This window comes from Microcebus murinus, chromosome 10, assembly GCF_040939455.1.
Source record: "Microcebus murinus isolate Inina chromosome 10, M.murinus_Inina_mat1.0, whole genome shotgun sequence".
Taxonomy (NCBI): Eukaryota; Metazoa; Chordata; class Mammalia; order Primates; family Cheirogaleidae; genus Microcebus; species Microcebus murinus.
The window spans coordinates 99,278,048-99,304,191 of NC_134113.1; the positions used below are offsets into that span (position 1 = coordinate 99,278,048).

Genomic DNA, 26,144 nt, shown 5'->3' on the forward strand with positions numbered 1-26,144 from the left:
AAGCTTCTCTCACCATGGATCACATGAGCACCAAAGCAAATAGTGTTAAGGGGATCAAATCCTGAAATTTTACACAGAACTCTTCTAATATAATGAACTCTTGTTTTGGGTTCTTTTCCTAACTATCCTTCCCTCCTTGCATATTCTTCTGAATTCAAAATAAGTAGAGCAGCATTCAATAACACAATCAATTTCCTGAATCTGTATAATTTTAAAAGGACGAGAATCAGATTCCAGGTAGAAGATGTTCACTGAAAATGAGGTCAACAAGTCTGTCGTCCCCTTTCTGCAGAGAAATAAGTTTAGAGCATCCACATTCTTTCCTTTTGAGAAGCAAAACCATAAGTATGGCCTGGCATGACCTCCTTATAAAACTTTATTTTATATTTGAATATTTTCTATAAAATCCTTACCTCACGTTGAATTATAATTATCAATCATATTTCTGGAAAGTTTTGTTTCATAAAGGACTTTAGCCAAACTTACCACCTAAGTCTTTTTCGCATGTAAAATTTTTCAACCTAGAAATATACTAAGAGTGGGAAAATAACCTATTCATAGATTCAGGATTGAGACATGTAGCTAATTTATCCTTCATTTATCCTCTGGCAATATCCTCAAAAAGAACATTCACTCATTCAAATGGGGTGTAGGGATCCACAGAGTAAGACACAGGGAAACCATTTAACCACTGATGAATCTCCCCAGGCAACTTTTTAAAAGAAAGCTTTCATCAGGTTAGAATAAATGATGCATTATTCTATACAAATAGTAGTGATTGGTTTAGAACTGCCACACTACAGTACAATATTATTTATTAGACTATAATAAAATTAAGAGGCTCCATCTATTAAGATTACCATCCAAGTACACTTCATACTGGTTCCTTCCATTATATTCATTTTTGTGCCAGCAGGAAACATCTAACCCTCCAGTGTCATTACAGATTCCCAACAACAACTGGTATTTGCTACCTAAATACATACCATTTGAATGTGTTAATAAGACCCAGTGATCATCTGAATAACTATAAAATTAGTAACATAACATCAATAGATATAGGTACTAATTTCTTGAACATTCAGGTACTAAATAAATATGCCAGAAAACAAAGGATATGTCTCCAATATTGCATAATTGTCATATTGAGAGGGGAGTGGAAGGAGTAGGGGAGGAGGGGGTGATAGCCCAATTTCCATTCCTAATAAATCTGTTGAGAGACTACTGAAATAAAATTTTCTTCTTTTTCTTACATCTCTTTGCTATGTAACCTTCCCTCTCATTTCTTCACACCGAAATCTATATTTTGTATAGGATCAGGTACCAGATCAAAAATCAACAGAGAAGCCATAGGGTGTCAAGAGATAGGGATTATACCGTGTGCTATTATAGTAGAAAGTATAAGGACAGATCTAAATTCAGTTCAAACTTCAGTTCCATCAGTTATTAGTACGATCTAGAGTCACCATTTCTCTGAGGTACTTTTGGTTTTTTCTATAAAGTTTTTGTGCCATGAAAACAGGGGGAGAAAGATTTCAATTTTTCAGTCAACAAGGCAAAAAAAGAGGACAAGTAATCACATGCACAATAAAGGCAAGCATATTTTATAACATCAAATGGGAGCTAGGCAGCCCTTTGACAAATCGCTAAATTTTTAGAGCCTAGGTGACTGTTTCAGTTTTCCCTTTAAAAAAATGTGAATAAATATAGATATATACATACACACATAAATACACAGCTTAATATAAATTCAAAAGGAAATCAGGCCGGGCGCTGTGGCTCACGCCTGTAATCCTAGCTCTTGGGAGGCCGAGGCGGGCGGATTGCTCAAGGTCAGGAGTTCAAAACCAGCCTGAGCAAGAGCGAGACCCCGTCTCTACTATAAATAGAAAGAAATTAATTGGCCAACTGATATATATATATAAAAAATTAGCCGGGCATGGTGGCGCATGCCTGTAGTCCCAGCTACTCGGGAGGCTGAGGCAGGAGGATTGCTTGAGCCCAGGAGTTTGAGGTTGCTGTGAGCTAGGCTGACACCACGGCACTCACTCTAGCCTGGGCAACAAAGCGAGACTCTGTCTCAAAAAAAAAAAAAAAGGAAATCATATTATTCATCCTGGGGATTTTATGGTTTTTTTCCTTTCTTTACTCTCTACTTCAATACTCCCCATGTTAATAAACAAGTGTATGTGTATCCTTTCTTGTTTTTCCTCAATGTAATCACATACATAATTCATATATACATACATGCAGATACATACATAAACATATAATAGGCTTTTTCTGAGAGACTGATATTACCTATACTTCCCTGCATATTGTTTTCTTCACTATCTTATGCAAATCCCTCCTAGTCAAGTGGTATAGCTCCATTTCATTCTTTTTAAAGGCTAGCTAATATTCCATGGTGTGTAGGTAACATGTTCTATCTATCTACTTACCTACTGATAGATTTTCACTTTGTTTCCCATTTTATGACACCTGAAACCATGCTGCAATGAACTTCTTGTGCAGGCTCCATTGCATGTGGGTTGTTTTGCACCTATTGGCTATAATTCCAGGAGTGGCATTATTGGAGCAAAGAGAGTACATATAATTCATGTATTTTTCATTTTAATAGGTGTTACCAGATTATTTTTCAAAAAGGTACTACCAATCCCCTTTTCCATTAGCAATGTATTATACAGTACCCTTTTCTCTTCTAGTAATAGATATATTGTAATTTTTGCCATTTACAATATAATAGATATATTGTAATCTTTTCAAAAAGATATTTTTGAAAATATCTTTTCAGATACTTTTCTGCCATTGAGATGGATTATTTTGTGACTTGTAACTTCCTTTTCCTACTGTTCTACTGCGATGTCTGTATATTATATTATTAACTCTTTGTCATCTGCTTTGCCAATATTGTTTTCTTAAATCTCTTGCCTGTCCATTAATTTAATGGTATCTTCTATTATACAAATGTTTTTAAACATTTATATGGTCTAATGTTTGTTTTTTTAAGGCCTTAGATGGGGAGTCAGTACACTAGGATTTGCGTACTGTTATTATAAATAAAGGTTTATTGAAACACAGCCTTGTCCATTCATTTATGTGGCAAAGTGGAATAATTGCAACAGAAATTATGTAGCACACAAAGCCTAAAATATTCAGTATCTGACCTTTTAGAGGAAAAAAGATTGGCAACACTTGCTATATAGAATGTTGAGAAAACGGGACTATTCCCAGCCCCAATAGAATTTAGGATCTAAAGGATTTTTGTGTTTTATTCATTGCTAGAACAGTATCTGGCAAGTAGTACAGACTAATTTTTAGAATTAATGCAAGGTCTCCTTGCTTTTACATTCTCAATACAAAACAGAGCTAAGTATTAATGATATTTTAATACTGTTAATATAAAAAAATTTTTCTTAGAAATATACAATTTTATTATATAAAATTTTATTGTGAAAAATCAGTAAGAGGCCGGGCGCAGTGGCTCACGCCTATAATCCTAGCACTCTGGAAGGCTGAGGCGGGCGGTTGCTCAAGGTCAAGAGTTCAAAACCAGCCTGAGCAAGAGTGAGACCCCGTCTCTACTATTAATAGAAAGAAATTAATTGGCCAACTAAAAACATATTATAAAAAATTAGCCAGGCATGGGGGCGCATGCCTGTAGTCCCAGCTACTCGGGAGGCTGAGGCAGGAGGATCGCTTGAGCCCAGGAGTTTGAGGTTGCTGCGAGCTAGGCTGATGCTGCAGCACTCTAGCCCAGCCAACAAAGTGAGACTCTGTCTCAAAAAAAAAAAAAAAAAGAGGCTGAAGATCCGGGGCCTAGGGGCCGCCTCCAGCGCCACAGGATGTAGCGCCGGGCAGAGCCTGCCCTCCCGGCGTGTCTACCATCACAGGGAGATCTCTGCCCCCTGGGGCTGAGAGACCCCAACCTTTCCCCAAGCTGAAGCTGCAGGGCCTTGAGGTACCAGCCAGATGTTCTTCTCACAAAGGATCTGTGGTAGCACAGGGCAATGGGGCTTTTGCCAGCAACAGGGAAACAGACACAGTGGAACTGGCTGAACTGGGACCCCTGCTAGAAGAGAAGGGCAAACGAGTGATCGCCAATCTGACCAAAGCTGAAGAAGAGCAAACATGCCCAGTGCCCCAGGAAGAGGAGGAGGAGGTGCGGGTGCTGACGCTTCTCCTGCAAGCCCACCACGCCATGGAGAAGATGGAGGAGTTTGTGTATAAGGTCTGGGAGGGACGCTGGAGGGTCATCCCATACGATGTGCTCCCCGGCTGGCTGAAGGACAATGACTACCTGCTACATGGCCACAGGCCGCCCATGCCCTCCTTTCGGGCTTGCTTCAAGAGCATCTTCCGCATCCACACAGAAACTGGCAACATCTGGACCCAACTGCTTGGTTTTGTGCTGTTTCTGTTTTTGGGAATCTTGACCATGCTTAGACCAAATATGTACTTCATGGCCCCTCTACAGGAGAAGGTGGTTTTTGGGATGTTCTTTTTGGGTGCAGTGCTCTGCCTCAGCTTCTCCTGGCTCTTCCACACTGTCTATTGTCATTCAGAGAAAGTCTCTCGGACTTGTTCCAAACTGGACTATTCAGGGATCACTCTACTGATTATGGGGAGCTTTGTCCCCTGGCTCTATTACTCCTTCTACTGCTCCCCACAGCCACGGCTCATCTACCTCTCCATCGTTTGTGTCCTGGGCATTTCTGCCATCATTGGGTTTGCCACTCCTACGCACCGGCAGACGAGAGCAGGAGTGTTCCTGGGACTTGGTCTGAGTGGTGTGGTGCCCACCATGCACTTCACCACCGCGGAGGGCTTCGTCAAGGCCACCACGGTGGGCCAGATGGGCTGGTTCTTCCTCATGGTTGTGATGTACATCACTGGAGCTGGCCTTTACGCTGCTCGAATTCCTGAGTGCTTCTTTCCTGGAAAATTGACATATGGTTCCAGTCTCATCAGATTTTCCATATCCTGGTGGTGGCGGCAGCTTTTGTCCACTTCTACGGGGTCTCCAACCTTCAGGAATTCCGTTATGGCCTGGAAGGTGGTGTACTGATGACTCCCTTCTCTGAGCCTTCCCACCCGAAGGGTGGAGGAGGAGCTTCCCAAGTGCTTTTAAAAAAAACTTCTTTGCTGAAGTGAGAGGAAGAGTCTGAGTTGTCTGTTTCTAGAAGAAACCTCTTAGAGAATTCAGTACCAATCAAGCTTCAGCCCACTTTCACACCCACTGGGCAATAAACGTAACATGTCCATTCCCCTAGCTGGGGAGCGTGGGGATGGCCAAACTTAGTCATCCCCCTCCTCAGCAAGGCAACTACCAGCCCCTCACAGAGACAGTACCTTGAAACTCATGTTGAGATTTTATCCCTTCCTCCACCATTTTGGGAAGAAATTATGGACTGGGACTCTTCAGAAATTCTGGGGTTTTTTTTCTGGAAGAAAATGTCCCTTCCTTACCCCTATCCTTACTTTGTAACCTGGCTTATAACAGGCCAGCCATTTTGTAGCACACTTTTCAAAAATGATTATATAACCTGGTCCCATCTTTCTAGAGCTTGGATCTGCTTACACAGCAGGAAGAATAAAGCCACCAACTTTTACATAGGCCGGCTAATCATGAAAGTGTGGCCAGGCTTCAAATAACTTGAGTTTTAATTTTTTTTTCTTGGCAGAGTAATATAAAATTAAAATGGGGAAAGATATTTAATACTAAGCTTTAAAAAGAAACCTGCTATCATTGCTATGTATCTTGATGCAAAGACTATGATGATAATAAAAGAAAGTACAGAAGACACTTGGCATTCAAAGAGAGAGAGAGAGAGAGAGAGAGAGAGAGAGAGAGAGAGAGAGAGAGAGAGAAAATAAAAATCCATTTCCAGATCCTCAATGATTGGATATGGAGGAAAAAACTTGTAATGAAAAAGAAATATCATATGATCACATACATGTCAAGAAAGAGTATACTGTGCGAGTACAGGGCAATTACAGTTCCAATAAACTGGAATTTAAAATAAAAAAAGTTGAAGCAGCAGCAAGTAGATGAAAGGCGGCCTCTTTCACATTTGCTCCTGGAGTCCAGCAACTCTCAGCAGTTGGCTGGAGACTAAGCTGGATGATCCTGTGGAGCTCCAACAAAGGGACGAAACAAACTCAAGTCCCCAGGGCCCCCCTCCCGACAACGCATGAAACAACTTGATAAATGATTGCTCTGTCAGGGGACCAGGAGATGGAGACGTCTGGGAGCAGAGGGGGAATGTATCTAATTTAGGAAGCCAAGGGGGAAGGGGAAGACAGAGAAGGCAGAATGGCAGACGGGGCAAGATCACCTTGTAACACAGTCAACCACAGAACCTAGATACAAACACCACAAAACCCAACAGCATCTCAAAGAACGGAAGTCATTAGACTTTAACAAGAGACTTCTCACAATCTATTTCTTCCTAAGTCACTAGTATTTTAGAGGGAAAGTTTTCACCTTCCATAGCCCATTCTCTAGCCTCAAGTCCAAGCTTAAGAAAGCACTGCTCTTATGTCACTTCATTCATTTGGGGATGACATGAAATACAAAATCCATTCCCATCACCCCCAGCCCATGCCTAAAGAGTGCTGATTCAGAATTGAAAGCCAGAAGCACAAGAGCCCAAAGTTTAGCTCAATTTAAGGAAATATTAATTACCCTAAAACAAAAACAGAAGGAGTTCACATCTAGGGCACAACACTTAAATTCTCCTCCTACCTCTCCTCAAGAGTGTGTGCACCAGCTATTATACAACCTCTTGCTGACTGCAGATTGACACTGGTCCCATAGGACCTCCCTGTTTGGGGAAAACTCACTGGTGACAAACTCAGCACTGCATAGGCATTTCAGGAGTAGACACAGAAGCCATCTCAACTTGAAAAGGGGGCTTGTCAGAATTGGCAGTGGTATAAACATCAGGTTTTCAAAATCAGTTACCCAAAGAGCAGTTAATTCAAAAGGGATATTCTTATAGCTTAAGCATCTCATTAAAGACCATAAAGACCATCAAGTAAGTTTACATGTCAAAGGCAGAAACAAATAAGCATCATGTAAAGAATTCTGACCTGACCCAAGTCCTTCTTATGATACTCCAAGTTCTTATTTGACTAACTAGAGGACAGGTAATACTGTTGCTATAATAAAGTATTGTGTGTTGTATTACTGCGCATAAAACATTAAAAGCTGAATCGAGATTGGACATAAATAAGCATAATTAAAACAAACAGCAAGCTGTATAGCAAAAAAGTGAAGCCAGGGAATTTACCTTTTCTGATGCCCAGTGCTCTTGGAAGGTTACTTATAATTCATATGCTATGGCCCCAAATCTATTACAGTATATTTCAGAACATCTGATATATTAATTAATGGTTAGAGAAGCACTACATAGTCTAAGTGACAGAACAACCATGAGGAAAAGAAATCACAATTTAGTTGGGTTGAGGGTCCTGCTCCTATTAGTGTAATTTTTCTTGAGGGTAAAAAGAGATCCAGTCAGGCTATTCTAGGAAAAATACATTTATGGCCTTTCTAGAATTTTCATTAAACAAAATTGGGTATCCTGTGAACAATTTCACTTGCTAATCCCCCAGACACATTCCTTGTCAGTTTATATACCTCCTAAAAGGATCCTCCTAGGGCTTCCTAAAAATTTGGAGATGAGAGAAGGGGTACTGAACCATGGATCTTACTTTGAGATGAACTAATTCTAACCAACAACTCACTGAAGTACGGTCTTGGAATTATACAACCCTGTCTCCAAATTCTACATGGTTTTCCAATCTTTCTGTCAAGGTCTGGGTCTTATAAATATAGGTAAATTCCTGCTCACGAACTGTCTACCTTAATCACAGAATTTCAGAATTTGAAAAGATTTATGGGTTACCTCTGTGGTCCCCAACCCCCCAAAGATGGCTACCAGTCTGTGGCCTGTTAGGAACCTGGCTGCACAGCAGGAGGTGAACAGGCAAATGACGCCATTTGCTCATCTCCTCACTGCTCTCATCACAGCATAAACTCAGCCTCCTGTCAGATCAGCTGTGGTATTAGAGTCCCACAGGAGTGAGAACCCTGCTGTAGATTGCACATGCAGGGGATCTAGGTTGCACGTTTCTTATGAAAATCTAATGCCTGATAATCTGAGGTGGAGCTGGGGCAGTGATGCTAGGGCTGGGGAGAGAGTGCAAATCATTAGCAGAGAAGTTGGGGACTGCTGGGTTAAGTAGTCAAAGTTTCATCTGATACATAAGAGATACAAAGGTTCATCTGATGCTGCAAACTGGTAGCATGCATAAATGTTCATTTGGGTCTGCAGTTTTATCTTTCTTGTTTTTGTTTAACTGGCTGTCCAACATTTTTTTAAAAAATTTTGGGAGAATTTGCATAAAAATCCAGGTATCTCCCTTCTCTTGAAAAAACTCAGGTCTGGTTCATGGTTCTTCATAATTCAGCTAGAGTTAATTGGTAGCTCCACCTGTTATAGCCTAGACATGGACCCTCCAGTACACCAACTGTATACATCAGGCCCACTCTCTCATCAAGTTACCTGTCCGACCCTCTAGGTTATCGAAGTTCTGACATCCAGCTCTACAAATTCAATGAGTGATGTGTGTAGTCTGTAGTAGAACAACTCTGAGCATGTGTTCTTTTCCAAGTTACACGTTCAAGGTCCTTTCTTTCCATCAGTCTCAGATGTGAATTGCTCTCCTCTTAAAGTTCCCCTTGACTTAATACTACCCTTTCACCTGTAACACCCAGGATTAAAAACTACTCTGACCAGTTAAAGCAGGACTCACACTGCCTTTATTCTGAACAGCAGTAGGCAAAAGTGTTCCATCACCCAAAATGGCTACAAAAGAAACTGCTAAACAAAATATATATAAACAGAACATAAGTAAGACAGAAGGTGACAGCTTAGCTAGGAAAGAAAAAGGAGTTCCAATCCACGGTTGGGGTGAATTTATTTCTAGGTTGCCAAAAAAGGGATTAAAGATGACGGCCTACTGAGTTAAGGTCCTCAAAGTTAGATTGGTGTTTGCCCCTAAAAACTTCCTATCACCACCATTTAAAGCAGTGTGTCCTAAAGCAAGATCCTTAGTCTACCTGCATCAGATCTCCAGCACTAGGTTTCAGAAGCAGCATTTTAAACAAGCAAACTAATGGTTCTAAAACATACTCAAGGCCGGGCGCTGTGGCTCACGCCTGTAATCCTAGCTCTTGGGAGGCCGAGGCAGGCGGATTGCTCAAGGTCAGGAGTTCATAACCAGCCTGAGCAAGAGTGAGACCCCGTCTCTACTATAAATAGAAAGAAATTAATTGGCCAACTGATATATATATAAAAAATTAGCCGGGCATGGTGGCGCATGCCTGTAGTCCCAGCTACTTGGGAGGCTGAGGCAGAAGGATTGCTTGAGCCAGGAGTTTGAGGTTGCTGTGAGCTAGGCTGACGCCACGGCACTCACTCTAGCCTAGGCAACAAAGTGAGACTCTGTCTCAAAAAAAAAAAAAAAAAAAAAAAACATACTCAAGTTTGAAAAATAACTAAATTCTAGTAAGGGTGCCAAGAAGGGTGTGTGGTCAAGTCTCTATAAGACTTCTGCAAAGAGAAGCAAAGGCTCTTTTCAGGTTTTTTTTTTTTCTTTTTTAACTCTCCTGGATAATGGAGTGCTTAGCACATAGTAGGCACTCATTTATTCAATAAAACGTTTTATCATCTCTGTGCTTCACTTTAAACACTGGAGAATGAAGTATTTCTCAACCTATTTTTCATTACCGTCCCCTTAGGGAACTTTTTTAGATCCCCCCCCCATTTATCTCTAAACCATGAAATTTTAATATTACAGATATTTATATACTGCAGCCACACCCATTGTAATAGCAAAGATTTTTTTCACCATCCTCCCCTCTCCACACACGAGAAAGAACCAATTTTCACCCCCTCAGGAGCAATAACACCCCCTTAAGAATGCATTCAATTGTATTTGAGTATTCACAGTAATAATGCAGTGACAGGAGAGAATGTAACTCTAATTATAATTTATTTAACCAAACCAACCACAATTTGAGTTGATATGTTACTGAAGAAGTTAAAATCAGTTCCACACATAAACTTGCCCTAAGCTGGGTAGTACACTAACAGTATTCCTTTTAAACCTATCAACTATGATTGAGACAAATTACATATGAAAAGTATTTCTAAAGATTTTTTAGATGTGGCAATACTAGGCCTTCACACCCATAGTGATTTTAACCAGTAAGTGTTATCGCTCATATCAGTTCAAAGAATTAACCCTCCTGCTTGCCAATGATATGTGTTCCGCCCCAAAAGTAATGCAGCACTTAGGCTATCAGAAAAGTACCAGGAAAAACACCATGCAGAGTATGTCATATTTACAACATCACTAAAGCATGTGTCATCAGGGCCAATATAGAAAAATCTATGAAAGCTATAATCAAAAAGACAGATAAAAACAAGTGTTGGCAAGGGTGCAGAAAGACTGGAACCCTCATACACTGCTGGTGAGAATGTAACATGGTTTAGTAACTTTGGAAAAGCCTGGCAGCTACTCAAAAGGTTAACCATATACCCAGAAATTTTACTCACACACACACACACACACACACACACATACACGCCCAAGAGAAATGAAAATAAACAAAAACTTATATAAGAATAGCAGCATAATGAATAATAGCCAAAAGTGGAAACAATCCCAAATGTGCATCAACTGATGAATGGATAAACAAAATGTGATATTAGCCATACAATGGAATATTATTTGGCAAAAAAGGAACAAAGCACTAATACCTGCTTTGAGACGAATGAACCTTACGAACATGCTAAATGAAAGAAGCCAGTCACAAATGACCACATATTGTATGACTCCATTTATAGGAAATGTCCAGAACAGGCAAATCCAGAGGATTCAGGGGTGGGGGAAGGGAATATATCCGCTAAAGGGTGGGGGGTTTCTTTTAAGGCTGATGAAAATATTCTAATATTGTGGTGATGGTTGCACACTTTAAATATACTCAACCACGGAACTGTATACTTTAAATGAGTGAGTTGTATGGTTTGTATGAATATCTCAGTCAACTATTCACCCCACCCAACTTATGAAAAAAATACAAGAGATGTCAAAAAATGTGTTCAGGCCGGGCATGGTGGCTCACGCCTGTAATCCTAGCACTCTGGGAGGCCGAGGGGGGCGGATTGCTCCAGGTCAGGAGTTCGAAACCAGCCTGCGCAAGAGGGAGACCCCGTCTCTACTATAAATAGAAAGAAATTAATTGGCCAACTAACATATATATATATAGAAAAAATCAGCCAGGCATAGTGGCACACGCCTGTAGTCCCAGCTACTTGGGAGGCTGAGGCAGGAGGATCGCTTGAGCCCAGGAGTTGGAGGTTGCTGTGAGCTAGGCTGACGCCACAGCACTCACTCTAGCCTGGGCAACAAAGTGAGACTCTGTCTCCAAAAAAAAAAAAAAAAAGTGTTCTGGCACCAGTAAGAATTTCCTTTTAGTCCATTTTCTTTTTTCCATTTTAAGTAATGCTCCAACGATACCTTTCCAAAGTATGGCTCTTTATGCTTATATTTTAATTTACTGAATTCAGGTCAAAGAGTAGTATATAAAAGTAAAGTACTGATGACAGTTTTAAAGATCTAGATACAAATAATTTTATGCTGTGGCTCCAGATGAAATGAACTACCTTTAAAGAAGAAGTTCAAGCACAAGATACTATGTTTTAGAGGGTGTTCTAGATGGTAAATTTACCGAGAATAGGAAACAAGTATGTACAAAACTTCTCTGTCAGGCACTATGACCGATGCTTTACATATACACTATTTATAATCCTCCCAACAACAACCTTGCAAGGTAAGTACTACTGTCTTCATTTGAAATAGCTCTAAAAGAGAATAGTCCAATTAATTCATCTAAGGTTCAGTTTTCTGATATGTGAAAGAACAATGCTACACACATTAGAGTTGTAAGAGTGAAATGAAATAAGGTATATTAAGTGCCTGATTAAACAAACATTCAAATTTCAGGTTCTTTTACCTCAGCTTCAGCAAAACAGATAGAACATTTAGGAAGCTTGCAGAATGTGTTATGGATGATCAGGGTTGTGATCAATACTGGAAAGATCCTCAATACTGTCATGTTCACCAGGGTTCTCTTTAAGTTGTGAGCACTTTATCATGAAGCACAAGCAACAACTACTGAAACAGAGCACTCACAGAGGTTACTGTTATGGTCAAACTATAAGAGAGTGAATTTGCTCTAATGATGTACATTATTATAATTACGCAATATAATTAAGTATATAGTAGGCAGTGATTAACTTTAACTATTATGATTTATGTAGCCAAACGAATTGTCGCCAGGGTCATTTGAAAGCCAAATAGTAAGCTGTTTTTTAAACCAGCAAAAGACACTGTAGCCACAACCCACAGGGATGATGCACACTTTCTCTTCTCTCCATCGGATGTTTTCACAGAAACCTTGGCTGGATGTTGAGAAACAACTCAGGCTGTACAAAGTACAATATAGGCTTGGGGTAGGACACATCTTTCCCCAGCGTTAAAGGGACAGAATAGCCTAGCCTATAGAGAGCCAGCAGGAAGGGAAGATAATCAATCACAGCCTGGGAGACAGGAGCACTGGGGTGTGTGTTGGGGGTGGAGGTGGGAGAGGGCTAGAGATAATTGAGTGTGATGAACTACAAGGGCTGATGGAGCATAAATTGGCTGATAGACCATCTTGAAGAATTAGGGGGTAGAACAAGCTTGCCAGATGGAAGGATGGCCAAAGGACATGTGGAGGGAGGGACAGAGCACAGAAAGGACCACTTCTGTATAAGCACATTTGCAATGTTTATCAGGGACCCCCATTCACCCATTTGCTTAACAACTATGAGGATAGGTTATAAACTGTTTTTCATATGAGACCATACTGAGCAGTCTGACCAGTGTAATAAATAGGCTTGAAAGATGTAATGCAGATAAAATGGTAAGAAACAGCAGAATTCCAGAAGCCGAATATCACTAAATAAAGAACAATGAGTCCGGGCTCACGCCTGTAATCCTAGCACTCTGGGAGGCCGAGAGGGGCGGATTCCTCGAGGTCAGGAGTTCGAAACCAGCCTGAGCAAGAGCGAGACCCCGTCTCTACTATAAATAGAAAGAAATTAATTGGCCAACTAATATATAGAGAAAAAATTAGCCGGGCATGGTGGCGCAAGCCTGTAGTCCCAGCTGCTCGGGAGGCTGAGGCAGGAGGATTGCTTGAGCCCAGGAGTTTGAGGTTGCTGTGAGCTAGGCTGACGCCACGGCACTCACTCTAGCCTGGGCAACAAAGTGAGACTCTGTCTCAAAAAAAAAAAAAAAAAAAAAAAGAACTTGATGAGAATCAAGTTTCATTGTACCAATTACAAATCTAACAAAACGGAAAACGATCATCAGCCCTGTAGTAAAGAATGTCCTCTATAGGAAATGAATACTCTAATACACTGTCAGTGGGAGAATAAATTGGCCTAATCTCTACGCACAGCAATTTGGCAATATTCTCCATCTCTTTGACACAAGTCTTTCTCCTAAGGACAAAGTCCTTCCCTAAAGACTGCAGAAAGGTTGACTTATTCTTCCACTGGCCATATATTGCTTCTTATTGCCACTCTGTGAAAATGAATGAAAGCAACCTGAGGCTCTGCAATCCAGCTCTATTTCTGTCACTCCCTGTTATTCGTCAACCTCCTAATTGTTTCCTTGTAGCTCTAATCCCAGGATAATCAAAATGTTTGATGAGGAGTTTCTTTATAAATATATTCCAGCTATCTTTGAAGCAATGACAATTAAAACAGCACCATTGTGCAAACCCTACACAAATAACGGATATAGGCAATACTCATCAATGGCTGATAACATCTCAAAGAGACAGCAGACACTATGGGCATTACCTTCACCACTATCTATTAAGAATTCATGTTCCAGCCTGGCACAGCTCACGCCTGTAATCCTAGCACTCTGGGAGGCCAAGGCGGGAGAACTGCTCAAGGTCAGGAGTTCGAGCCTAGCCCGAGCAAGAGCGAGACCCCGTCTATACTAAATAGAAAGAAATTAGCTGGACAACTAAAAATATATAGAAAGAAATTAGCCGGGCATGGTGGCGCATGCCTGTAGTCCCAGCTACTCGGGAGGCTGAGGCAGGAGGATCACTTGAGCCCAGGAGTTTGAGGTTGCTGTGAGGCTAGGCTGACACCACAGCACTCTAGCCCAGGCAACAGAGCCAGACTCTGTCTCCAAAAAAGAATTCACGTCCCCACAAAATAAATCTGAATTTGATCAAACTTAACCACCAATTTATAGAACATATAGGGACAAAAGAATGTGTTAAATGACTAAATAGGGATAAAATCAGCAACTTTCAAAAAAGGAAAATCTATAGAAAAAGAGACCTACAGAATAAAAAATATTTAAAAGATAGAACCATTTACAACATTTGGACTTTACTTGGATGTGATTTCAAACAAACTGTATGAAGGGAGGGAACTACTAAGGAAATGTGATATTAAAGAATTCTTTTTAATATTTTGATGTGGGATAATGTATTATGGGATTTTGTTTTGTTTTTTAAAAGACCAGCATCTTTTGGACAAATGTATATATTCATGATGAAATAATATGATGTCTAGGATTTGCTTCAAAAATATGGGTGAGGAAAATAGATTAGATCAAATCAAATTGGCTTTCAGCTGGTAATTGCTAAAGCTACATGATGGGTACCTGAGAGTTTATTTATAAATCTCTCAACTTGATATAAGGCTGAAAAGAAAATTCCTCCCTATCCCAGCCACCCAAGATAGAATCCTGGAAAGTAGCACTCAATCTCAATCCTTTCTCGCTCATCCTCACTTTGAACTAGTCACTAATTTCTGTAGATGCCATCTGTTTTTTTTTTTTTTTTTTGAGACAGAGTCTCGCTTTCTTGCCTAGGCTAGAGTGAGTGCCATGGCATCAGCCTAGCTCACAGCAACCTCCAACTCCTGGGCTCAAGCGATCCTCCTGCCTCAGCCTCCCGAGTAGCTGGGACTACAGGCACGAGCCACCATGCCCGGCTGATTTTTATATTATATATATTAGTTGGCCAATTAATTTCTTTCTATTTTTTTATGGTAGAGACGGGGTCTCGCTCAGGCTGGTTTTGAACTCCTGACCTTGAGCAATCCGCCCGCCTCGGCCTCCCAGAGTGCTAGGATTACAGGCGTGAGCCACCACGCCCGGCCTGTTTTTCTTTAATGTTTCATTTATGGCCTTCATTCTTCATTCCCACTGTAGTTCTAAGTCATCATCATTTCTCATTTAATTATTATGTTAACCTCCTAACTGGTCCATCTCCAGACTAGATCCCTGACCTATCTCCCTAGACTAGAAAGCAACAGTCAAAATTGTTTCCAGAAAGCTTTTTCTCCTAAGTCACAGCAGCTTTGTCCAAACTAACTGCTATACTTGCTTCTTCAAAATTTAACTCAAGCTCTGGTGTCCTGGGGAAGCCATTCTTGATCCCAAGTATCATGTAGATGTACTTATTCTGTGTATACTCAAGGTATCTTCTGCATAGTTCTATTCCTATCAAGGCCCACATACTACTGATCTAGTTGTCTTTATCTTATTTGATTCCCTATATTCAGAACCTAAAACCTGATATATCACAGGCCCTCGATAAATATTTATTAAAACAGTTACAGAGTACAAGAAAGAATGGGAACAAATGGGGGTATATAAGATAGATTTGTGGCTTTAGAGCATAGTTGTTCTCATTCCAAGAGTCATCCTACAGTGCTGCTACATATTCAACTGTGTTCATATACATGAGATGAAGTTCCTTTCATCATCAGAACTACATGCCTTTTTTTTTTTGAGACAAGAGTCTCACTCTGTTGCCTGGGCCAGAGTGCTGTGGCGTCAGCCTACCTCACAGCAACCTCAAACTCCTGGGCTCAAGCAAACCTCCCGCCTCAGCCTCCTGAGTAGCTGGGACTACAGGCATGCGCCACCATGCCCAGCTAATTTTTTTCTATATATACTTTTAGTTGTCCAGCTAATTTCTTTCTACATATTTTTTTAGTACAGACAGGGTCTCGCTCTTGCTCGGGCTGGTCTCGAATTCCTGAGCTCAAATGATCCTCCTGCCTCGACCTCCCAGAGTGCTAGGATTACAGGCACGAGCCACCGTGCCTGGCCTATATGCCATTTATGACCTCTCAACACCATACAACACATTTGGACTGTGAAAGCAGAAGCAATCACATTCATCTTTCTAAACATATTTACTAACAAAACAAACTGTTTGTGACAAGAAAAAAAGCACAAGAAACGTTCTTAGTATTTTTTTAAAAAGCAAGTAAACACATACTTAACACAGAAGCCAAGCTTCAAGAACGGGACACTGTATAGAAGTAAGCCTGAATTTTAGCCATCAGATTATACCATAAGGAAATGCAAGGACCACACCTCATCTTTGACCTCTCTCCTGTCCGGCAAAATACCTAGTAAAGAGCAAGCAATCAGTAATTATTCTTTACATTACTGTCTAGGACTAATGCATAGCTTTAAAAGTAATCAAAGCTAAAATGCTTACCCTGGGTTGCATGAAAATACAACTGACTGAACACAATTGATCAATCTTAAGATCAAAATAAATGTATAACACCATTTTACAACTGATCTTTATTCTTGAAGGTCACAATTGTCTTCTCAAAATTCATTCATTCCTTAGCATATTCTGAAAACATATTATAATACAAAAATATTTTCAAGATGTGCTTACCATGACAGAATCTCAAGGGCTGTAAGGTTCTGAATAGAAAAGGCAGGGTGAGGGAAAACAAAAAAACAGAACGGAAAATATTAAGGTGAAAAAGACAAAACATTATTATACTGAGGTTTTAAAAGTGATAAATGGGTCTCTGCTAACAGAAAGTAAAAAGCTGAACAAATTGAAAAAGGAATAACCCTTCTAATCTAAGAATCTAGGTCAAAATCCCCCAAACAGGTGAAAGGTCACAGGGCAGACCACTGTGCCTAAAACTGGAGGGAGACAGAAGAATACCCAGCATCACAACTCACCAGAGCAGACCTCCCAGGAGACCAGTGCTAGGGTAGGAAAACCTAACTGTAGATGACAAACTGTGGGGGCTCAGTGTGGACAAATCTGAGAGTAAAAAACTCCAGGGGAACCCATTCGTGGGGTGGGGACTGGGGTCCAGGCAACTTTTCTGAGATTTATCTTCCCTGAGTTCTACCAGGTTATCATAGTAAATCTCTGAGAAAAATCCCTTCATGCTTCAAGCAGCAGGAGAGGGAAAGAAACCATTTTGAAATAAGCCAGAGCACTTTGTTCTTAAGGTCTGCCCTCAGGAGAAACTATATCATCAGAGTCAAACCCCCCGAGATTTTATCACAGCCTAACTGACCTGGGGGAAGGGAAATACCCAATGCCAGCCCACTCCAGCCACCCTGTCCTAAGGGGGAGACAGGGGGGATAACTGATAAGCATTTGTGAAGTTCACAGTCTACAGACACAGTGCACTAAAAGGTGAGACCTAATCATAGGACTACAACTCTTCCCCTTTCCCCACACCTCACCACCACATACTACAGGCCTATTTACAACAGTTCCTTCTGCCCAGTATATCATGTCAAGTTGACAAGAAAAATTACAAGGCATACTAAAAGGCAAAAACACAAGTTGAAGAGACTGCAAGTATCAGAACCCGACTCAAATATGGCAGGGATGTTGCAATTAATCAGATGGAAAACTTAACTATAATTAATAAGCTAAGAGCTCTAATGGGTAAAGTATAGAGCATGCATGAACAGATGAGCAATGTGAGCAGAGAAAAAAAACCTAAGAGAAATGGAAAAGATCAAAGACACCGTAAGGCCAGAAAGGTGGCTCCTGCCTGTAATCCTACCACTTTGGGAGGCCGAAGCAGTAGGATCACTTGAGCTCAGGAGTTAAAGGCCAGCCTGAGCAAGAGCAATATCTTGGCTCTACCAAAAATAGAAAAAATTAGCCAGGCATGTGGTACACACTTGTAGCTCCGGCTGCTCTGGAGGCTAAGGCAGGAGGATTGTTTGAGCCCAGGAATTTGAGGTTGCAGTGAGCTATGATGATGCTACTGCACTCTAGTGGGATGACAAAGCAAGACTTTGTCTCAAAACAAAGCAAAAAACAAGCTTGAGGATGTATCAATACAAACTGAAAAGAGAAAAAAAAAGACTGAAAAAAAAAAAAAAGGAAGAGAATATCCAAGAACTGTGGGGCAGCTACAAAAGATATAATATAACATAATGAGAATACCACAAGGAGAAGAAAAGGAAGAGAAAAAATATCTGTTAACAATAACGGCCTGGCACATTCCTATAAACCCAGCATTTTAAGAAGCTGAGGCAGGAGGTTCATTTGAAAGCAGAAGACCAGTCTGAGTGGCACAGAAAGACCCCATCTCTACAAAAAAAAAGTTTAAAAATTAGCCAGGCATGGTGGCCACAACAAGCTACTTGGGAGGCTGAGGAAGGAGATGGAGGCTGCAGTGAGCTATGACCATGCTACTGCACTCCAGCCTGGGACACAGAGTGAGACTCCGTCTCAAAAACAAAAACAAAAAGACTGAAAATTTCTCCATATTAATAATGTCAGACACCAAGTAAACCACAGATCAAGGAAGCTCAGAGAACACTGAACAAGATAAAAGCTCAAAAACTACTAGGCATTTCCCATTCAAACTTCTGAACATCAAAGATAAAGAAAGGAAGAGCATCAGGGAATAAGTGAAAGTAACATGAAAACTTTTTTTGTTATCTGCTAACAGATAAACAATGTATTTCATTATATGTTTATGTGTACATACATGCATATGTATAAGTGAAATGAATAACAGCAATGATACCTGGGAGGAATTAGGACTATTTTGTTACTATAAGGTTCTTTTTGTTGTTGCTGTTGACACAATCTCTCTGTTGCCCAGGCCAGAGTGCCATGGCATCAGCCTAGCTCACAGCAACCTCAAACTCCTGGGCTCAAGTGATCCTCCTGCCTCAGCCTCCCAAGCAGCTGGGACTATAGGCATGTGCTGCTATGCCCAGCTAATTTTTTCTATATATTTTTAGTTGCCCAGCTAATTTCTTTCTATTTTTAGTAGAGACGGGGTCTCGCTCTTGCTCAGGCTGGTCTTGAACTGAGCTCAAACAATCCACCTGCCTCGGCTTCCCAGAGTACTAGGATTATAGGGGTGATCCACCACACCCAGCCTACTATAAGGTCCTTACACTCCCTGTGAATGTGAGGGAGGAGGAGGGGGTTATAAAAAAATCCCTGTACCTTCCTCTCAATTTTTGCTGTGAACCTAAAACTGCTCTAAAAATTAGAGTTTATTTTTAAAAAATAACAACAAAATGACAAATACCAAAAAAGAAAAAGGAATAAAAATATAAATATGATGAGCAAAAAAATCCCTTAGTCAAAATGTTGAGGTGCAATTATACTGTTTTATCATGCCATACATAACCTCAATTTTATATAGCTTGACCTGAAGAAGACCAGAGGACCAAACAATACTTAAAGACAAATTTCTATGTAACTCTAATTTAGTTACAATGTTTCACAATTCAAAGCTAATTAGAAACAGAAAATTATTAGGAAAGCATATGCAAAGTGACCCAAGTAAAAAGTAGTTAGTTGTCTGATGTAAAGTGAAGAGCCAGAAACACTTTTAAACACTTCTTTAAACAGCTAGCACCAGAAACCTCCTCCCCTCCAATACCTAAGCTTAGAGCTACTAAAGTTCCACACATAGCTCAACAGAACCAAAATGAATCACTGGGCTGCAATGCAGTAATACACAGGCTTAAGGATGCACAATTATTGGGACTAGATATAAGCACACTCCATACACAATATTAGGCTGGAAAGGACAAAGGAATACATATGGTATGACTCCATTTATTTTCTAGGACAAACAAATCTAATCTGTGATAGAAATCAGATCAGTGATTGCCTGGGGCAGGTATGTGTGGTAGGGAGGATCTGACTGCACTAGGCATTAGGGAAATTTCCGGAGGAATAGAAATTATAATATTTATATTTTGTTTGGGGTAGTGATTATAAACATGTATACAGTTGTCAAAACTCAACTATAAGGCCGGGCACAGTGCCTCACACCTGTAATCCTAGCACTCTGGGAGGCTGAGGCGGACAGATTGCTCAAGGTCAGGAGTTCAAAACCAGCCTGAGCAAGAGCAAGACCCCATCTCTACTATAAATAGAAAGAAATTAATTGGTCAACTAATATATATATAGAAAAAATTAGCCGGGCATGGTGGCGCATGCCTGTAGTCCCAGCTACTCAGGAGGCTGAGGCAGGATCACTTGAGCCCAAGAGTTTGAGGTTGCTGTGAGCTACGCTGATGCCACAGCACCCACTCTAGCCTGGGCAACAAAGTGAGACTCTGTCTCAAAAACAAAACAAAACAAAAAAACCCCACCTCAACTACGTACTTAAAATCTGTGCACTTAACTGTATTCAAATTATACTGGAATAAAGTTGGGTTTTTAAAAAAAGGTTGGTAAGTATAATTATGAAGATTTCTTCTCAAAATGGGCAAATTAAAAATGGAGGGTAGGCCGGGTGAGGTGGCTCACGCCTGTAATCCTAGCACTCTGGGAGGCCGAGGCAGGTGGATTGCTCTAGGTGAGGAGTTCAACACCAGCCTGAGCAAGAGCGAGACCCCATCTCTACTAAAAATAGAAAGAAATTAATTGGACAACTAAAAATATATAGAAAAAACTAGCCGGGCATAGCAGCACACGCCTGTAGTCCCAGCTACTCAGGAGGCTGAGGCAGGAGGATCGCTTGAGCCCAGAAGTTTGAGGTTGCTATGAGCTAGGCTGATGCCACAGCACTCTAGCCAGGGCAACAGAATGAGACTCTGCCTCAAATAAAAAAAAAAATTGAGGGTACCAGGAGGCTGAGGTGAGAGGATCACTTGAGCTCAAGAGTTTGAGGTTTCAGTGAGCTGTGATCAGGCCACTGCACTCCAGCCTGAGTGACAGAGCCAGACTCTATCTCTTAAAAAAAAAAAAAAAAAATGTGAGGCCATAGTGGTAAACCGTATTAAATGGAAATCTTGACTATGTGTAAGATGTGCTTCCAAGTTAAGTTTCAGAGAGCCAAAATTTTATCATTCACCCTAAAGCAGAGACTGTAGCAATAACACTTTGCATCTAATTATTTTTTCTCCCTTTTTGCAAGACTTGTCAAAACTTGATCAGCGATTAATATTACTTTCACTAACTTATTAAGTGGTTATAAAAATATTTCTGCGGGTCGCTCCTTACAGCGGCTGTATAAGAGCAGAGTACCAGCTGCAGCAGTGGGATGGCAGGACAAGCAGTTAGAAAGCTTCTTCTGCGTTTTGACAGAGTATTTATTGGTTGAAAGGAGTGCAGCTGAAACTGTAACCAAAGGAGGCACTGTGCTTCCAGAAAAACCTCAAGGAAAAGTATCGCAAGCAACAATAGTTGTTGTTGGATCGGGCTCTAAAGGAAAGGGTGGAAAGACTCAACCAGTTAGTGTGAAAGTTGCAGATAAAGTTCTCCCAGAACATGGAGGCACCCAAGTAGTTCTAGATGACAATGATTATTTCTTATTTAGAGATGGTTAACATTCTTGGAAAGTATGTTGACTGAAATAAATCACTACTGAAATGGCATTGACAGGAAGTTCATTCCACAGAGGTTCTGAAGTCTTTCCTCATTTAAATAATGTCCATGTCTTTTATAGCAAACTAATGATATCTAAACTGCTCAAAAAAATTTTTTTTCCTTCCATAGAACTAAAAGAAATTATTTCCACGTCCTCTCTACAAAGCAGGTGTGGTACAGAAAACTTCCCATTTTATGAAGTAAAACTGAACTATCAAGAGGTGATCCTCAAAGGAAACATAATGCTGGTCAATAGCTGTTGCTAAACCTACATTTAAATTTATCTAAATGCTATATCTACAAAAATGCACACAGCACAACTTGTCAAACACATGGAATAAAGCCAATTAAGTTTCTTCAAGAATTAATAAGGTTACATAAACACCTACAAACTGTATGTGATAAAGCAATTTTAAATTCTTAAAAGATAATGTCTCTTTGTTGTAAGGGAACACATCTGACAACACTGTCAATATGACACATATACCAAGAGATTTTAGAAAGATTCATATTTTGACAATTTTAGGAATTTATCATATGGAAATAATGATAAATGTACACATTTGGTATCTACTGGTGCTTTATTTAAAAAAGAAAAAAGCAAAGCCACTGAAACAATCTAAGGGTCTAAACTAGAAGAATAATTAGGTAAATCATGATCCCTCCATTAACAGTATGAACAAGATTTGAACCCGGGAAGCCTAGATTTAGAGATCAAAATTCCAACTAACACACTATATTTGGCTCTACCCATTTCATCATTCATAACACAAATAAGGATGAAGGAATTTATCAATATTTCAGGGCAAAGAAAACAAATGCACAGAAGGTCAGGGACGATAAAGGTCTAGGTCCTAGGAAAAGAAAACTACCAAAGGGCTATATATATACTCTATCTTCTTGACTCACAAAGGAAAAAGAAATTTTAAATTCAGTATTGGTACTCATTTTGAGGAAGTGATAAATATAAATCACTACCCTTTCTTTATGTCTCTAGGTTACCTTTCACTCTAGATATGCCAATATATTTTACATGAACTCAATCACTAGTGGAGCCATAGTTAAAGGTTCCCTTTAAGTGAATTAAGCAGGACACTCAACTCCCTTGGCACTAATTGCTGGCTTCGTAACTCACCATTTTTTAACCTCTCAAACACAGAAATGGGAAAGATTTGGGAATGTTAAAGTCAATCCTAAAAAAACAGTTTCTTCCCAGAAATCATGAGGATACTGGTAAACCAGGTCTCTGGATGTAGCGATGAGGCTCAAATCTCCAATGAACAGGACTATAGACATTGAAGAGGAAAAGGATCTAACCTATTTGAAGTAAAGCACAATGTCCTTTTCCTATTTAAAGTAAATAAACCTCAGCTACATTAATAAAAGGCAATACAGGCCAGGCGCGGTGGCTCACGCCTGTAATCCTAGCACTCTGGGAGGCCAAGGCGGGCAGATTGCTCCAGGTCAGGAGTTCGAAACCAGCCTGGGCAAGAGCAAGACCCCGTTTCTACTATAAATAGAAAGAAATTAATTGGCCAACTAACATATGTAGAAAAATTAGCCGGGCATGGTGGCGCATGCCTGGAGTCCCAGCTACTCGGGAGGCTGAGGCAGCAGGATTGCTTGAGCCCAAGAGTTTGAAGTTGCTGTGAGCTAGGCTGACGCCACGGCACTCACTCTAGCCTGGGCAACAAAGCAAGACTCTGTCTAAAATAATAATAATAATTAATAAAAGGCAATGTAGATAACAATACTAAAATTCTGAATGATCACATTTTTCTTTTTACCTTATTCAAGTCACTATACCAGTGCCACTTTCTGGCAGTATCACTAAGGTTAACCTTACCACCATTACATACCTTTGCTACTGCTTGTGGCCATCATAAAATGTATATAAGAGAAAAAGTCAAAACACTTTGAGATAATCACAACTGAATACAGTATGTGACTCCCACATTGCATTAGGTAAAATGGCAAATATATCAAGAATGGTAACATACGCTCTCTCACTCAGTTAAGATGCGCTACATTTTGTTACTGTGACCAGCAAGCCAAAGAGGAGTTGTTTTTGTTTTTGTTTTTAAGGAGGAGTTGGGGATGGGGTTTGAAGCTGGAAGAGCACTTAACTGAGTATATCACACTTCACTTACCAAATCCTCGGTTTTCCGACCTGTGAACATTAGAAAATAAACAAATACAGAACACTTCACGATTTGCCTTTCATCCTTGTGCAGGGGTCAGTGCACAATTGGTATTGTTCCAATTTTAGTATATATGCTACTGAAGTGAGCACACAGTTTTGGATTTTGTTTTTTTTTTTTTTTTTTTAGTAGAGATGGGGGTCTCGCTCTTGCTCAGGCTGGTCTCGAACTCCTGGCCTCAAGTGATCCTCCTGCTTCAGCCTCCAAGAGTGCTAGGATTACAGGCATGAGCCACCGTGCCCTGGCCAACCACATAGTTTTCATGTATGTTCTGAACCAATCCATTGACAAAAAATGCATTATAATAAAAATCTCTTTGTATACCTAGTGGTTAGGATATATATAGATGCCTGTACCGTCAGGATTTTCTAGAATGCAAAATGTTGGATTTTCGGATTTTTACTATACTTGAAAGTATTACAACGTCACATTTTTTCCAAGAGTTCAGATATACATAACTACTAAATTATGTCATTTCAACTGCAACCCCCGATAATTTACACATGATACTAAATGATAATCTTACTGTAAACTAATACATTTTGGGGAGAAAACAAGATAATCTCTTATCATATACAAACATTTCACTTTGTCTTATTCTACTTCATAGTGAAAAGAGTGATTTCAGATACTATAGAGTACTTTAGTTTTGTACCCTGCATTCTTTTATTATGGAATGATTTCTGATGGTGAATAAACTTAAGTTTACCTTAAGTGCCCAAGTTTCCCAACACCATAAAATAACTGGAAAAACCTTAAGATTTCATAAAACTGAGGATTGTAAATCACTGCCCTAGAATCACCCAGAAAAATGCTGTTTGTTTCTGAGTATTCTCTGTAGGAATATAAAAAATATGAAAGTACTATGGACCATGTTATACTTCCTGTGCTTGAATGAATTGCGCCCAAAATGCCACTCATGTACCAATTACACCTGAATTACTCTGTTTAAGTCGCAAAATTCTTTATTAAGAATACATAGCTGGCCGGGCGCAGTGGCTCGCGCCTGTAATCCTAGCACTCTGGGAGGCCAAGGTGGGCGGATTGCTCAAGGTCAGGAGTTCGAAACCAGCCTGAGCAAGAGCAAGAGCCTGTCTCTACTAAAAAAATAGAAAGAAAATTAATTGGACAACTAAAATATATAGAAAAAAAAATTAGCCAGGCATGGTGGCACATGCCTGTAGTCCCAGCTACTCAGGAGGCTGAGGCAGAAGGATCACTTGAGCCCAGGAGTTTGAGGGTGCTGTAAGCTAGGCTGATGCCATGGCACTCTAGCCCGGGCATAGCCCCGGCAACAAAATGAGACACTGTCTGAAAAAAAAAAAAAAGAAAATGTGAGTGAGAATATTACAAAAATAACCTTGAATCTGCTCAAACTAACTTTTCTGGTATATTATTTGCCAATTTCGAGAATACACAATCAGTAGCAAAGTACCTGCAATATGCTTCAAAACTTTGTCACTGAAAATCTCTGTCTTCCTAGGAATGCACATATAGTGAGGATAAATAATCCTTCTTCCTCCAATGCACATGAAATTTGGACCAGCTGTAGACCACACATCTAGCTTACAGAGCAGTTTGGAGAACAGGCCCAATATGTGAAACTGAATACCAAATGAAAGACTAGATGTAAGGTCCTGCAGCAGAGATGGTCCTGACACCAACATTTTGTTTTTCCTGCTGCTCAGTCAGATCCACAGGTCTAAACAACGCTAAAGGAGTAAGCAAGCTAAGTAACTGCAGCAACAGTGAGCTTAATTAAATGACGCAATCACAGCCAAGATAGAGCAATACATTAAGGACATACTTAAGAACAATTATAAGCAACCAAAATAGACTGACTCTAGATCCTGAAGGGTTATTTGCCTGGAAGACAAAGTCATCTTGCAAAGGAATAAGTCATGCCCTCTGCTGCTGTCAGTACACAACTTACTCCTGTTTTCCTCTACACTCTAGTTTCCAAAGTCAGAACTATAAACCTGCTTTCTTTGTTCTCCAACCTGTTCTCACAAGAACAATTTTGATTCCGCTCCCTTGATAGGAGGTCCACACTCCACCACAGATAAGCCTCCTCTTAAAACCAGCCTCACAACTGACTACAGGAAGAACTAAGGCAAAACGAAGATTTCAAAAAAGGGATCGTGCTT

The 26,144-nt window shown here is 40.2% G+C and overlaps 1 protein-coding gene, 1 non-coding gene and 2 pseudogenes across 3 annotated transcripts in view; 2 read left to right on the plus strand and 2 right to left on the minus strand.

The window, feature by feature from the left end:
* The window catches only part of CECR2 (CECR2 histone acetyl-lysine reader), a 178,176-nt gene that overhangs the window by 114,199 nt on the left and 37,833 nt on the right, over positions 1-26,144 (minus strand). The gene's annotated exons all lie outside the window — the stretch shown is intronic.
* LOC105862235 (adiponectin receptor protein 1 pseudogene) lies at positions 4,077-5,365 on the plus strand (annotated as a pseudogene).
* On the plus strand, positions 21,471-21,781 carry LOC105861864 (10 kDa heat shock protein, mitochondrial pseudogene; annotated as a pseudogene).
* Positions 23,987-24,089, minus strand: LOC142873567 (U6 spliceosomal RNA). Its single transcript, XR_012921572.1, has one exon. It is a non-coding gene; the product is annotated as a U6 spliceosomal RNA (small nuclear RNA).